At 49.2% G+C, this 13,597-nt stretch overlaps 1 protein-coding gene across 4 annotated transcripts in view; it reads left to right on the top strand.

Moving 5' to 3' along the window:
* Positions 1-10,030: 10,030 nt before the first annotated feature.
* Positions 10,031-13,597, top strand: part of MID2 (midline 2) — a 231,955-nt gene continuing 228,388 nt past the window's right edge. For 2 of the 4 annotated variants that reach the window (XM_058196559.1, XM_058196562.1), the window contains exon 1: positions 10,031-10,189. The gene's annotated coding sequence lies outside the window, so the exon portion shown is untranslated. Of the gene's footprint in view, positions 10,190-10,775; positions 11,189-13,597 lie in introns of those variants that run through there. The other 2 variants (XM_058196560.1, XM_058196561.1) reach the window with 2 other exon arrangements.

The raw sequence follows: 13,597 nt of genomic DNA on the forward strand, positions 1-13,597 counted from the left end.
ATGCTAATTGGGGTATTCATAACGAGAACAGTTGTTTTCATGATTGTAATCCTACTGGCAATTTACAGGCTTCTAAAAATACATTTACTGAACCGGCTTACTCTAATCTGATGACCTCAAGTGGCCCCCCCGGCCTTCAGCTCACCATTTTGCCCAATTAGGATAGCTCTTGATATTGTCGTTCCAGCAGTTGGAAGGCATAGGGGGGCGCGTGTGTGCCTGCAAGCACGTACAAGGATACAAAACTTGGAAGACCTGCACCGGCTAAATTAAAATGGGATTAAAGAGAAAGGAATTTCTGCATTTTTTTGAACCAGCTTACCGTATAGGGCAGGGGTCAGCAACCTGCGGCTCCAGAGCCGCATGCGGCTCTTTGGGCCCTCTGCTGTGGCTCCCTGTCAGGTGATCCCACCACTGGCTGGCCCCGCCCCTCGCCCTCCCCTCCCAGTCACTCTTTGCCTGGACTGAGAAGATAAGGGCGATGGCAGGGGATGGAGAAGCGGTCAGGGCAGAGACAGAGAGATACAAAGAGAGGGGGAGAGAGAGAGAGAGAGAGAGAGAGAGATGTTAAAAGGATTTTGTGGTTCCTGGTGTTGTTTAACAACTGGTTCTCTGCCCTAATGGGTAGGCGTAGCTAGGGGGGGGGTGTCATGTAACTGGTGGGAGTGAGTGACAATGAGTTGGCCACACCCACCCAGGATTTGTGGCTCCCGGTGTTTTCTTTGCTGTGGGAAACGGGTCCAAATGTCTCCTTGAGTGTTTAAGGTTGCTGACCCCTGGTACAGGGGAAGCGTTTCCCTATTTCCGTTGCATTTTAAAAGGGTTCTTTTTTTCCCTCTCTCTTTGCTCGTCTGCCAACTACAATTCGCCTGTCAAGCCATTTAAAATATTTAAATATATTAGGGAAAGGTGTTCAATTATTTAGAAGATCATTAAAATGTGCGGGGGAGAAAAAAAAAAAAGCGATGCCAAGCCGGGCGAACGATCGCAGGCAGAAAAGGAACAGCACCAAAACTCTATTCCCTATTCATTAGGAGGAATATTCCCAGCGTGAGCATATCAACAACTCCGACATCCTCATAGTTCTCGGGACTTTCTGGCTGATTAATGACTGAATGTGAGAAGCAGCTGCCTGAGTGGGGGGAGTGGGGGGGTGGAAGGTTGGGGGGGGGAGAGCAGAGGGTCAACGCAAGGCCATGGCTCATTCACACGTGCCTGAGGCCCAGGAATGCTTATTAAACAAAACCAGATCGATTTATGGAAAGGCAATATACCTGGCACCCATCGATAGAAAGTCTTTGTCCCCTTCCTGGGGGTGGGGGTGGGGAGGTGTCCTTGTAGGGTCTCCAGTGCTATGCAAGCAGTTTGTTTGGATTTATACTTGCCTCCGATAGAGGTGAGTGTTTGCCAGTTGCAAGGGGTTGAAAATAAGGAGGAGTGGTTGGTGGTCTCTGTGCTTGGGAGTTTTCTTGCCAAAGTTTCATAACCCAACTAGAGAACACCATCAGGGCTAGAAGGAACTGAGGTTTGCGGAGAAGAGGGGGAGGAGGAGGAGGACTGAGGGGGTCCTTGGTGCTCTCTGAGTTTGATAGTTTTCTTCCAGATGTTTCATAACCCAACTAGGGAACATCAGTTCTAGAAGAAGAAGAAGAAGAAGAAGAGGAGGAGGAGGAGGAGGAGGAGGAGGAGGAGGAGGAGGAGGAGGAGGAGGAGGAGGAGCAGGAAGAGGAAGAGGAGGAGGAAGAAGAAGAGGAATAAGACGAGGAGGAGGAAGAGGAAGAAGAAGAAGAGGAGCAGGAGCAAGAGGAAGAGGAGGAGGAGAAGGAAGAAGAAGAGGAGGAGCAGGAGCAGGAGGAGGAGCAGGAGGAGGAAGAGGAGGAGGAGGAGGAGGAGGAAGAAGAAGGAGGAGGAGGAGGAGGAGAAGAAGAAGATGACGACGACGACAACTCCACCTCTGGGCTCCTTGGTGTTCTCTAACTTTGGTTGTATTCTCGCAGACGTTTCATTACCCAACAAGGTAACATCATCAGTGCACCATCATATTTGCCACCTTTGAAATAAAGCAGCCTGACAGGACTACTAAAATCTAATTTACCGATCACATAAAATCAGGGTTTGTGGAATGACCAAGTCACCATAGCTAAGCTCTCCAGCAGCATTGTGTTGTGATCCAGGCCCAAGTAGGTAATAATAAACTTAGTCCGTGGAAAAACAAACTTTATTCAAACAGCTGGGAATTACTTCATTCCCAGCGTGGTTCAACTCAAAGTAAAACAAATGCCTCCCAACACAAATTCCTCAGTTATCTCACAAACCTTGGTCCAATTAGGCAAACTGCCAAAGGCCCTTCCTGGCAAACGTCCAGAAGCCACAAAAACAAAGATGTAGACAAAGCAGAAGACAAAGCAGAAGACGAAGCTACCAACGTTGTTTTCCGGCAAAGCCCAAATGCCATTGCTGGTCTGTTTTAAGCCTTATGGGAGGGGCCAATCATCTCTTGGCCCTACTCCCGAGTCGTCCTCTCTGCTTGAGCTGCTCTTGACTTATGGCAGCTCTTCTCATACGTGCATTAGGAACAGGCTCCTCCTGTTCCTCTGCCTCACTACTATCAGTCTCTGGAGGCTCTGTAGTCCGCACCTTACTCCCCGATGGCCCTGACCCCACCTCAGCCTCATCGCTGTCCGACTCCATTGCCAGCTCTGCAGGCTGCTGGTGGACCACAACACATTGAGCTGAAATCAAGCAACGTGTGTTGCGATTTTTTTTTTAATTTACATTTATATCCCGCCCTTCTCCAAAGACTCAGGGCGGCTTACAGTGTATAAGGCAATAGTCTCATTCTATTTGTATATTTACAAAGTCAACTTATTGCCCCCCCAACAATCTGGGTCCTCATTTTACCTACCTTATAAAGGATGGAAGGCTGAGTCAACTTCGGGCCGGGCTTGAACCTGCAGTAATGCAGGCTACTGTGTTCTAATAACAGGCTTCTAACAGCCTGAGCTATTCCGGCCCCTGGTTTAGCAAATGGCGCAACGCAGGTCTAAGGCTGGATTGAAACATGATAATAAACCACAGATTGCTTGGTTTATGGTTTATCAAGCAGGCCACAGTGGCTGTCTCCATACAACACACTAATCCAATACTAAGCAAGACATATTGTGATTTGGGACACTGGACTAGAGCTGGCTTCACACATCATGCTACACCATAAGTCATGAAATATACAATGTTTTTAGTATGAGTTTATGTTTTAGCTTTATGTGTGAACCAGGACATTTACAGACCCCTCACATCCTGGACATAAACTGTTTCAACTCCTACCCTCAAAATGACACTATAGGGCACTGCACACCAGAACAACTAGACACAAGAACAGTTTTTCCCCGAATGCCATCACTCTGCTAAACAAATAATTCCCTCAACACTGTCAAACTATTTACTAAATCTGCACTACTATTAATCTTCTCATCGTTCCCATCACCAATCTCTTCCACTTATGACTGTATGACTGTAACTTTGTTGCTGGCAATCCTTATGATTTATATTGATATATTGACCATCATTTGTGTTGTAAATGTTGTACCTTGATGAAGGTATCTTTTCTTTTATGTACACTGAGAGCATATGCACCAAGACAAATTCCTTGTGTGTCCAATCACACTTGGCCAATAAAAATTCTATTCTATTCTATTCTATTCTATTCTATTCTATTCTATTCTATTCTATTCTATTCTATTCTATTCTATTCTATTCTAACAATTGTATCCTATTGGGGAAATTCTTATCAGAGTCAGCAATGAACAAAAGTTGGCGATTCCAGCTTCTCAGTTTTACTTAGTTTTGAATTCTGGATTTCTTTAAATAAACCTCCATTTGAAACAGCAATCATATTGATGACCCAGATTTATCCAATACCTTCCCTGCAGTGGATTTAACTGCGCCCAACGTATTTGCTCGCTGGCCGACATGAAAATATAATCTCATTCTATTTTCTGAGAGGCTTATTGCAATGAAATTGAATTGCAACGTCCATTTCACCATCGGTGAATAATAAAAGACTTTATGAGGCTCATTTCCAAAGTTGGGGCTTGACATGGGTAACAAGAGCTAAGGGCTGGCTTGAATATCATCACTAATCTTGGGGAGAGGAGGAAGTATAAAGGTATGCCAATCAGGGCAGGCTCATATTCATAACCCATTCCCAGAAGCGGAAAATCACAAACAAGAATTTCAATTCTACTTGAAAAAGTAGTTGGGCTTTCCCACAATGGAAAGGTTCGGAAACAAATTTCTCTCTTTCGCACCAGATCAATCAATCGGAATAGAGCTGGAAGGGACCTCAGAGGTCTTCTAGTCCAGCCCCCTACTCAAGCAGGAGACCCCATACCCCAATTCAGACAAGTGGCTTTCCAGTTCAGTGGTGAAATCTAATTTTTTTATTACCGGTTATATGGGCGTGGCTTGGTGGGAGTGGTGTGGCTTGGTGGGCGTGGCAGGGAGAGGATACTTCAACATCTCCATTCCCTCCCCACTCCAGGGGAAGGATGCTGCAAAATCCCCATTCCCACCTCACTCTGGGACCAGCCAGAGGTGGTATTTGCTGGTTCTCCAAACTGCTCAAAATTTCCGCTACCGGTTCTCCGAACTGCTCAAAATTTCCGCTATTGGTTCTCTGAACTGCTCAAAATTTCCGCTACCAGTTCTCCAAACTGCTCAAAATTTCTGCTACTGGTTCTCCGATGTCGTGTCCCCCTCCCCCTCCGATGACCGGGTCTAGGAAGTCCGTAGCAAGCGTGGCAACAAAGGCTCTGCAGCTTTGCCAAATTCCTTCCAGGTTTCTCAGGGCAGGCAGGAGTCCAAGTTGTGACTTCAGCAAACTAGATGAGACTTTGCTTGACTCAAGGTTGGAATGCCAAAAGCAGGTCCTTTATATAGGCTGTGGGGTGTGGCTCCATGACTCAGCATTTATCCAGGCCTGCCCCTCCCTTCCTTCTGCTGGCGTCACCTCTCAGATCTCCAGAAGCGAGGATCCTCCCACTTTGAATTGTCTTCTGCTGTTTGAGAAAGGGAGGGGTCAGAAGGAGTAGGCCTGAGTAATTCCAATCCGTGGCTGACTTCCTCTGATGGCTGAGCCAAAGGAACACTTATGAGTGAGGTTTGTTTGTTCATTCCTGACATCCTGTCCGGGCATGGGGCCAGGGCCGGGGGCTGGAGGCATGACAGGCCGTTCATCTTCATTATCAGACTCGAGTCTGATAGCAGGCCTGGGTGTAGACGGGAGGGGCACGGCTGAGGAGAGGAGGGAGGACGAGGCACAACATCCGAACTGCTCAAACTTTCTGCTACCGTTCTCTGAACTGCTCAAAATTTCCGCTACTGGTTCTCCAGAATCTGTCAGAACATGCTGGATTTCACCCCTGGTCCAGTCTCTTTTTAAAAGGCCTCCAGCGATGAAGTACCCACAACTTCTGAAGGCAAGCCGTTCCAAAGGTTAATTGTTCTGTTAGGAAGTTTCATGTTGACGTTGTCACTTCTCCTCTCTTTGCCTAACCCAATTCTTTGCAGAACCACTGTGAAAATAAGCAGGGGGCTACCATCCAGCCTGGTTCAGAGCAGCTGGCCAACTTGGGTTCATCATGTGAAACTAAGCTGGGTCAGACTGTGGTAGGTAGGCCACAACCCACAACCATTCATTTAGCTCAAGGATGGGTTTCACTTAACTTTGCTCACTTCACTCACTTCACTCATGTGTGCCCCATCTGCACATGCACAGAAGCTTCTGCGCATGGCCAGATCGTATTTGATGATGTCCAGGTGGGTGGGTGGAGCCTCCCGCTGTCGGTGCTACCGATTCGCCCAAACCGGGGCAAACCGGTAGCAGCCCACCACTGATTTGGGTGCTAAGTTGTGTTTCCTAGTTGGTCTCCCACTGCTGCTGCTACCGGATCGCCCGAACTAGGGCGAACTGGTAGCAATCCACCACTGATTTAGCAGCTAAATTGTTGTGTTTCCTAGCTGGTCTGCCTGATAAGGCCACAACAGAGCTTTTGGTTTCATCGAGGAAGCCCAATCAGATGTGTTGCAGATGTCAATTCTCAAGTCATGGTTTATTTATTTATTTTTATTTATTTTATTCGTCACAACAGTATATATAGGCATAAGCATGAAATAACTATACGATATATAAGCATATATATAATCGTAAGTATGTAATAACGATATGAAATTGGATACAATCAAAGGGAAATTAGGACAGGAACGGTAGGCACGTTGGTGCTCTTATGCAGGGTTGCCAAACTCGCGGCCCTGCAAGCCTGATGCGTCACGTGCTGGCCCTGCCCCCGCCTGGTTTAGCGAACGGAAGAAAAAACAAGTCCCCGATGCATCACGTGACATCGCCGTGACGGTGCGAGTTTGATACCTTTGGTTTATTGGTCTAAGACTGGTTGAAGTCACAAGGAGGCAAGTGGGTTATTCGGTTATGAATTTCAACCTTAAGAGGCATCTGGTGGTGCGCTCCTAACGCAGGCCACACATTTGAAAGGCTGGCCTATGAATGTTGTCCTGCGGAGATCCTTTCCGGGTGACGATTACAACCCATAATATCAGGGGCGGGGGGGGCACATGAAATATTTCTGCTTTAGAAATCGACTTGGTTGTGTTTACATATTCCATCTCATCTCTTCCAATGCGCAACCATGCCTTTGATCCTTCAAAGGCTCTCTAAAAGCTTTAATTGCATATTTGAAAGAAAAGTCAGCTGCTTTGCTAGGTAATGAGGTTAATATATGCACCCTCAGTCTCTCTTGCTCTCAAAGCAGGGGTGCCACTCAGCAGGTTCTGACAGGTTCTGGAGAACCGGTAGCGGAAATTTGGAGTAGTTCGGAGAACGGGCAAATTCCACCCCTGGCTGGCCCCCGAGTGGGGTGGGAATGGGGATTTTGCAATATCCTTTCCCTGGAGTGGGGGGGGAATGGGGATTTTGCAGTATCCTTCCCCTGGAGCGGGGAGGGAATGGGGATTTTGCAGTATCTTTCCCCTGGAGTGGGGAGGTAATGGGGACTTTGCAGTATCCTTCCCCTGGAGTGGGGAGGGAATGAGGATTTTGCAGTATCATTCCCCTGGAATGGGGAGAGAATGGAGATTTTGCAGTATCCTTCCCCTGGAGTGGGGAGGGAATGGGGATTTTTCAGTATCCTTCCCCTAGAGTGGAGTGGGAATGGGGATTTTGCAATATTCTTCCCCCTGGAGTGGGGAGGGAATGGGGAATTTGCAATATCCTTCCCCTGGAGTGGGGAGGGAATGGGGAATTTGCAGTATCCTTCCCCTGGAGTGGGGAGGGAATGGAGATTTTGCAATATCTTTTCCCTAGAATCGGGTGGGAATGGAGATTTTGCAGTGTCCTTCCCCTGCCACGCCCACCAAGGCACACCCACCAAGCCACACCATACCCACAAAGCCCCCAGAACCGTTAGTAAAAAAAATTGAATTCCACCACTGTCTCAAAGCCTGTTTTGGGAATGTGGAATATATCCTTTTACTGTGGCAGAGATGTCCGCAAGCGGTTCAGGAGATTTCAAAAGAAAGAAGAATCATCACCATGGAAAAAGGTATGGAGGGATCTCTGCAGACCAACATTCGTAGGCCACCCCTTCAAGTGCGTTGACTGCCAGCCTTTAGCTCAGATTAACACAGTTGGAAGAGACCTTGTAGGTCATCTAGTCCAACCCCGCACCAAGCAGGAGACCCTACACCATTTCTGACAGATGGCAGTCCAGTCTCTTCTTGAAAGCTTCCAGGGATGAAGCTCCCACAACTTCTGAAGGCAACTTCTGTTCCATGGGCTGATTGCTCTCACTGTCAGAAAACTCCTCCTTATTTCCAGGTTGAATCTCTTCCTTGATGAGTTTCCATCCATTATTCCTCGTCTGGCCTTTGGGTGCTTTGGAGAATAGCTTGAAGGGGGTCTCTCTGTGGCAGCCCCCCCTCAAATATTGGAAGACCCCTATCCTTTCTCCCCTAGTCCTTCTCTTCACTAGACAACCTCAGATGGAGTCCATGATGTTAGGAAGCCATGCTTCAGAAGGTTGACTTTTAAGGTTGCAATCCATAACAGAGTAACCCACTTGCCTTCTTGTGACTTCAACCAGTCTTAAGACCATAAACCAGGACTTGAGAATTAGCATCTGCAACACATCTAATTTTTTTTAAAAATTTGAATTTATATCCCGCCCTTCTCCGAAGACTCAGGGCGGCTTACATTGTGTTAAACAATAGTCTCATCCATTTGTATATTATATACAAAGTCAACTTTTATTTACAATCTGGGTCCTCATTTTACCTACCTTATAAAGGATGGAAGGCTGAGTCAACCTTGGGCCTGGTGGGACTGGAACTTGCAGTAATTGCAAGCAGCTGTGTTAATAACAGACTGCATTAGTCTGTTGAGCCACCAGAGGCCCTAATTGGCCTTCCTCAATGAAACCAAAAGCTCTGACTTCCTACAAGTCAGAGATCCCCAACCTTTCCGGCTGGGGTGGGGGTGGGACAATTTTGGGTGTACAATCTAATCCTGCAGTTGTGCAAATGTAGCTTTGCACACTTGCCTGCTGCTTGCGTGGCCCCAGTTCCAATGGGCCGCTAGCGGTCCATAGACCGAGAGTTGGGGATCCCAGCTACAAGCCATCTAAGGTGGCTTCTCAAGCCATTTATGCTGTTTTATCATAATTCATCAGATATGTTAATTCAGGTTTTAGGATTAAGGCAGGATTTTTGTCCCCGCTTCATCAGGGAGTCCCTGTTTTCGTTGCAACTTCAAAGCAACTAAGTGGAGAATTACCTGTTTAGGTATCCATACCCCACAGCGCTCAGTAGGTGGCAGCATCTGGCTTATCTTACTTGGGCTGGGAAGCAAAGGAAGATGAAAGCTGGATGGTTCTTGGACGGGAGACCACAAAGAAATCTCTGGATTATAAAGTAGGGCAAAGAACCTCTATACTGTGACCAGGAAAAGACCCTCATTAGGAGTTGAATTTGATTTAAGTAAGACTTCACAGGTTTTTTTAAAAAAAGATGGCGGTTTTTTTTTTTTAAGTCTAATTTTCATGCAGGGAACAACAGCCAGCTACTGACAAATCACCTGCAAACAGCTGCCGGGTTTTTTTGTTGTTTTTGTTTTGCATCTGTTGGTCTCGCTTTTGCAGCTGGCTCTTTTCTTCCACCCTTACAACCTTACAAGCTGGGCGCTGCGACCTTCCCCCAAGGTCAGGGAGGGCCGAGCTAGCGACCCCAAGGGCCTCGGATCGCGCTGTTTGATCGTCGCAGAAAGAAACACAGAGAGAGAGAGAATGAAGGGATTCCCCACCGGCTCGCAACCTCTCCTCTTTTAAAGAAAAGGAGGGGAACAAACGACCCACAGCTGTTGTCCGCCGCGCCCGGGGAGGCAGCGAAGGATCCCAAACGGCGGCTGTAGCGGCGGCGATGCGGTTCGAAATCCCTAATACAGGTGTCCTTGCGTGAGTTTGGGTTGGACTAGATGACCTCCAAAGGTCCCAGTTCCAACTCTGTTACTGTTACATTTGTGTTCGAGCGGCTGTTTTCCAAAGGCCGGGAAAGTCCTTGTAGGATCCGCCCTGCCGCCGCCGCGACCCCTTACTTGTAACTTTAAGCAGAAATCTCTCTCTCTCTCTCTCCCCCACTCCTTAATAGACCCTCCGGAGGGGACTTGGGGTCCCCCGGGCCGTTTTGTCCTCCTGCTCCCGGGAAGGTGCTGAAGCTCGGTTCTGCCCTGCGACGGGCACCAGCCGCCTTCTGCCCCGGGGATCGGGCGCTCGGGCCGCCGCGTAAGAGATGCGCTTTGCGCCTTCTGAGCTTGGGAAAGCTCTCCAGCCGAGAGGTGGTGGCGGAGGAAAGAGGAGGAGGCGCGGCTCCGGCTTTGGGTCCTGCCCGCTTTTCTCCTCCCCTCGCCCGGGCCGGCCGCGCCTCTTCCCTCCCTCCCTCCTTCGCCCTCCTCCTCCTCCTCCTCTTCCTCCTCCTCCCCTCCCGACCGGCCGACAGCTCCACGGCGGTTCGCCTTCTCTGCCGCCACCGGCGCCGGCTCCTCCTCTTCTCGCCTCCGAACAAGATGACAGCCGGGCGGCGGCGCTGGGGCCGGCGGTGGCAGCGCGGAGGCTCCTCGCTCCGGCTGGTGAGTCTGGGGGCTGGGTGAGTGGGTGGGTGGGAAGAGGTCCGCGGGAGAACCGGGGAGGGGGCTGCGGCCACCGCCCCGTGGAAGGGACCCCCGGCTGGGAAGCTCCTGGGGATGGCCCTTCGCGCCCCCAGGGAGTGAAGCAGGCATGGGCTGGGGTCTTCCCTCGGGGCAGAGCAGAGGGTGGTCGCGGAGTGGCTTTGCTGCAGGCGGGGGCTCGGCTTCCCCCGGGGGCCGGGTGAAAGGAAGGGGAAGGGTTCAGGGCAGAGCTGCGGAAAGAAAGGCACGCGGTGGCCGGAGAGGGATGTGGTGGTGGGAGGGGAGGCCGGCAGGCAGTGAGGGAGGGCCAAGAGCAGGAGGGTCACATGCCCGGCCCTTGGTCCTTTCCACCACCCCCTCCCCTCCTCCTGCCGCTTTCCGGAAGGTGCGCAACTCGAGTGGCATTTGCTGTGCGGGGGCGGAGGGAGGGGGGGGGGAAGAGAAGAGCGCAAGGGAGCCGAATGCAAAACGGGCGTCCTCCCCCTCCCTCCCTCCCTCCCTGCCCGCCCGCCCCGCAGGCACATCTGTCCCCTCTTTTCCAACTGGCTCTGCGCCCCGCTTCGTTGCCAAGTCTCTGCCCCGAAAGTTCAGCTGGATATAGCGCCTCTTTTTCCGGACCTAGGAACCCCGCGGGGTGGGTGTACAACACGGTTGCCGGGACCTGTGTGTGTACCCCTCTGACTCGCGGGTCTGGCGCCCCGGAGCCCCACCCGGTAGCCCGGCTGGTCTTGCCATCCCTGGCCTCTCCCATCACGACTCTCACCGGGGCAGCGCTCTCGGCGCCTCCAGCACCGCCGCTAACGCGCCGCTTGCGGGGAAGGCTCGGAGAGCGGAGCAGAGCAGGAGGGAAGTGCTGCCGAACCTGGGAAAATGCCAGTCGAGACAAGTTCTGCTTTCCCTCCCAGGTGTGTGATTGCCCTGCCGGAACGGCTGAGTTGGGAAAGACAGAAGCAACGCCTGGTGGGTAGTTACAAATGCCTTTCAAGAGAGTCGGGGTTTGGTTTCGTTGCAAATCGCCTGCTTAGCTCTGTCGCCGGTCTCCACTCTAGAGAAAGAGGCTTCGTACGTGCCAGGGTGCTGCCTGCAACATGTGGTGTGTCCTTTCCCCCTCCTCCTCTTCCTCAAACAGGCCCTGGTGGCAAGGCTATCTAACCCACATTTTTCTACTTTACGTAGTAGTAGGTTGTGGTCTGCTTTATCAAATGCCTTACCAAAGTGCAAGTAAATTATATCGACAGTATTCCTCTGCTCCCCTAATTTTGTCCCTTTGTCAAAGAATGCAATAAGATTAGATCTGTTTTTTGACAAACCCATGTTGGCTTGGAATGGCAGCCGTTGGGGTTCTGACCGTCTAGAGTTGGCACTCCATGGAATGGCAACCGTTGGGGTTCTTCGTACCGTCTAGAATTGGCACTTCGGTGCCCCATTCTCTTTTCTTTGCAAATTCCGAATTGCGTCAGCAGCACCGTTGGGCCCTGGGGAGTGGCTTGCTCTTCACCTGGAGATCAGATAGAGTGCCCCGCTCCCACAAGAGTGCTCTTTCAAGAGATGAAGGGGTTTTGTTTTGTTTTTTGTAAAAGAAAGTAGAGATGAGGATGAAGGGAATTGGGCTGGACAGGTGTGGCCGCTGTGGGCAATTTGAGATTGAATCCATTTATGGGGCTGGCCTGGTCTTGCTGAGAAATTTTTTAGCTGCAATGATGCTTGTTGTTGGTATCTTCCTGGGCGCTTTTTTTTGGCCGGTGGGGTGGGATTGAAGATCCTTGGTGGGGAGGTTTCTGGGGTTCACCAAAGAATAACTATCCCCCTTCCCCAGTATATCAGGCTTAGCTAGTCGGTTTATGTTCTGCTTGGCTATTCCGGGATAGGTATTTCTAAGGCTGCTTGCAGCTTGGTTGACTTCTGGATAATTGAAGCTGAGAAGCCCTAGGGGGAAAAAAAAGAAAAAAGATTTGGATTGTGGGATTTGGTTCTTGCCTGTGGAAGGCAAAAATAAAATAATAGGAAGGTTGAGAAAAGCCAAGCTTGAATTCGTATTTGGTGCCGGCTTGCATTGCCCTTGACAGCTTTTATGCAGAGAGTAGAGTAAGTGAAGTTGGTCATCATCTCTTACTGGCCTTTAACTCTCTACTTTGGCTATCTTGCCTGGCAGGATTTTTTGAGGCTGAAAGCCAAGCTGATGCCCCAAGGCAGTTAGCCCCCCCCCCCATCCTTCCATGCTAGGATGATACCCTAGAGCAGGAGTCTCCAACCTTGGTCCCTTTAAGACTTGTGGACTTCAACTCCCAGAGTCCCTCAGCCAGCAAAGCTTAGAATTTTTTATTTTATTTTATTGGCCAAGTGTGATTGGACACACAAGGAATTTGTCTTGGTGCATATGCTCTCAGTGTACATAAAAGAAAAGATACGTTCATCAAGGTACAACATTTACAACACAATTGATGGTCAATATATCAATATAAATCATAAGGATTACCAGCAACAAAGTTACAGTCATACAGTCATAAGTGGAAAGAGATTGGTGATGGGAACTATGAAACGATTAATAGTAGTGCAGATTCAGTAAATAGTCTGACAGTGTTGAGGGAATTATTTGTTTAGCAGAGTGATGGCCTTCGGGAAAAAACTGTTCTTGTGTCTAGTTGTTCTGGTGTGCAGTGCTCTATAGCATCGTTTTGAGGGTAGGAGTTGAAACAGTTTATGTCCAGGATGCGAGGGATCTGCAAATATTTTCACGGCCCTCTTCTTGATTCGTGCAGTATACAGGTCCTCAATGGAAGGCAAGTTGGTAGCAATTATTTTTTCTGCAGTTCTAATTATCCTCTGAAGTCTGTGTTTTTCTTGTTGGGTTGCAGAATCGAACCAGACAGTTATAGAGGTGCAAATGACAGACTCAATAATTCCAATAATAATAATTCTCAATAATAATAAAGAAGGGACCAAGGTTGGAAACTCCTGCCCTAGAGGCTCTTTTCAAGTGCTGGAGGGCATTTCTGGAGACAGACTTTGAAAAGGAGAGCTAAGCTGCGAACAGGACATGTGGGAGATTTCAGTGTTGTTTATGGCGAGAGTAAAAATGCTTTTAGCACCTTTCCATTTGATACTCCCAACAGGGGAGGGGAGGAGAGAGGGGAGACTAGTTGTCACTTCTGCCTTCTGTAATGTGGCCGTCACATTACAAAAAAAGATGCTGAGATTTTTGAAAAAAGTGCAGAGAAGAGCAACTAAGGCAATAAAAAGCCTGGAAATTAAAAACTATGAAGAACCATTGCAAAAATTTGGTCATCCCCAAAAAAAGGTGCCTTTTTTTCAAGAGGCAATTGGACTTTCTGGTTTTTCTTTGAAGACGTTTCGCTTCTCATCCCGAGA

The sequence above is a fragment of the Ahaetulla prasina genome, chromosome 11 (genome assembly GCF_028640845.1).
Source record: "Ahaetulla prasina isolate Xishuangbanna chromosome 11, ASM2864084v1, whole genome shotgun sequence".
Classification (NCBI taxonomy): Eukaryota; Metazoa; Chordata; class Lepidosauria; order Squamata; family Colubridae; genus Ahaetulla; species Ahaetulla prasina.